Below are 2,500 nucleotides of genomic sequence, written 5' to 3'. Positions count from 1 at the left end.
TCCAGAGGCATTTGCAGCAGGAATGCATGTGCAGTCAAAAAAGTGAATATTTTTCACTGATAGACCCCGTGAAACGCTAGAAATTGGCGGCGATGTCTCTCTTGTGGCTCACGGGGCTGTTAGGGTCGCACAGAAATCCCTCGGAATGGGAAAACGGGTCATTTTCGTGTCGCCACATTGCATGCGAACCGCATGAAACTTCCAGAGGCATTTGCAGCAGAAATGCATGTGCAGTCAAAAAATTGAATATTTTTCACGGATAGACCCCGTGAAACGCTAGAAATTGGCGGGGATGTGTCTCTTGTGGCTCACGGGGCTGTTAGGGTGGCACAGAAATCCCTCGGAATGGGAAAAAAACGGGTCATTTTCGTGTCGCCACATTGCATGCGAACCGCATGAAACTTCCAGAGGCATTTGCAGCAGGAATGCATGTGCAGTCAAAAAAGTGAATATTTTTCACGGATAGACCCCGTGAAACGCTAGAAATTGGCGGCGATGTCTCTCTTGTGGCTCACGGGGCTGTTAGGGTCGCACAGAAATCCCTCGGAATGGGAAAACGGGTCATTTTCGTGTCGCCACATTGCATGCGAACCGCATGAAACTTCCAGAGGCATTTGCAGCAGAAATGCATGTGCAGTCAAAAAATTGAATATTTTTCACGGATAGACCCCGTGAAACGCTAGAAATTGGCGGGGATGTGTCTCTTGTGGCTCACGGGGCTGTTAGGGTGGCACAGAAATCCCTCGGAATGGGAAAAAACGGGTCATTTTCGTGTCGCCACATTGCATGCGAACCGCATGAAACTTCCAGAGGCATTTGCAGCAGGAATGCATGTGCACTCAAAAAATGTGATATTTTTCACGGAGAGACCCCGTGAAACGCTAGAAGTGGGCGGGGATGTCTCTCTTGTGGCTCACGGGGCTGTTAGGGTGGCACAGAAATCCCTCGGAATGGGAAAACGGGTCATTTTCGTGTCGCCACATTGCATACGAACCGCATGAAACTTCCAGAGGCATTTGCAGCAGGAATGCATGTGCACTCAAAAAAGTGAATATTTCTCACGGATAGACCCCGTGATACGCTAGAAATTGGCGGGGATGTCTCTCTTGTGGCTCACGGGGCTGTTAGGGTGGCACAGAAATCCCTCGGAATGGGAAAACGGGTCATTTTCGTGTCGCCACATTGCATGCGAACCGCATGCAACTTCCAGAGGCATTTGCAGCAGAAATGCATGTGCAGTCAAAAAAAAATTGATATTTTTCACGGATAGACCCTGTGAAACGCTAGAAATTGGCGGGGATGTGTCTCTTGTGGCTCACGGGGCTGTTCGGGTCGCACAGAAATCCCTGGGAATGGGAAAACGGGTCATTTTCGTGTTGCCACATTGCGTACGAACCGCATGAAACTTCCAGAGGCATTTGCAGCAGGAATGCATGTGCACTCAAAAACTTCTATATGTTTCACGGATAGACCCCGTGAAACGCTAGAAATTGGCGGGGATGTGTCTCTTGTGGCTCACGGGGCTGTTAGGGTGGCACAGAACTCCCTCGGAATGGGAAAAGGGGTCATTTTCGTGTTGCCACATTGCATAGGAACGCCATGAAACTTCCAGAGGCATTTGCAGCAGAAAGGCACGTGCACTCAAAAATTTTAATATTTTTCACGCATAGACCCCGTCAAACGCTAGAAGTTGGCGGGGATGTCTCTCTTGTGGCTCACGGGGCTGTTAGGGTCGCACAGAAATGCCTCGGAATGGGAAAACGGGTCATTTTTGTGTGGCCACATTGCATAGGAACGGCATGAAACTTCCAGAGGCATTTGCAGCAGGAATGCATGTGCACTCAAAAACGTCTATATTTTTCACGGATAGACCCCGTGAAACGCTATAAATTGGCGGGGATGTCTCTCTTGTGGCTCACGGGCGCTGTTAGTTAGGGTCGCACAGAAATCCCTCGGAATGGGAAAAGGGGTCATTTTCGTGTTGCCACATTGCGTACGAACGGCATGAAACTTCCAGAGGCATCTGCAGCAGAAATGCATGTGCACTCAAAAACGTCTATATTTTTCACGGATAGACCCCGTGAAACGCTAGAAATTGGCGGGGATGTGTCTCTTGTGGCTCACGGGGCTGTTAGGGTCGCACAGAAATCCCTCGGAATGGGAAAACGGGTCATTTTCGTGTTGCCACAATTGGCATACGAACGGCATGAAACTTCCAGAGGCATTTGCAGCAGAAATGCATGTGCACTCAAAAACGTGAATATTTTTTCACGGATAGACCCCGTCAAACGCTCGAATTTGGCGGGGATGTTTCTCTTGTGGGTCACGGGGCTGTTCGGCTCGCACAGAACTCCCTTGGTCCACCTGATTCGTGCATACAGGCAGCAACTAAAACTCTGTAAACCTGCTGTGAGGACATCTAAACAGTGGACCAGTGAGGCTGTGGAAGATTTGCGGGCGTGCTTAGACTGTACTGACTGGGATATGTTCACGACTGCTA

The sequence above is a fragment of the Petromyzon marinus genome, unplaced genomic scaffold (assembly GCF_048934315.1).
Source record: "Petromyzon marinus isolate PM22_M1 ecotype Great Lakes invasive population unplaced genomic scaffold, UKy_Petmar_22M1.pri1.0 PM_G_Scaffold_38, whole genome shotgun sequence".
Lineage (NCBI taxonomy): Eukaryota > Metazoa > Chordata > Hyperoartia > Petromyzontiformes > Petromyzontidae > Petromyzon > Petromyzon marinus.
The sequence above is the reverse complement of the archived record's forward strand: the minus strand, read 5'-3'. Positions refer to the sequence as shown.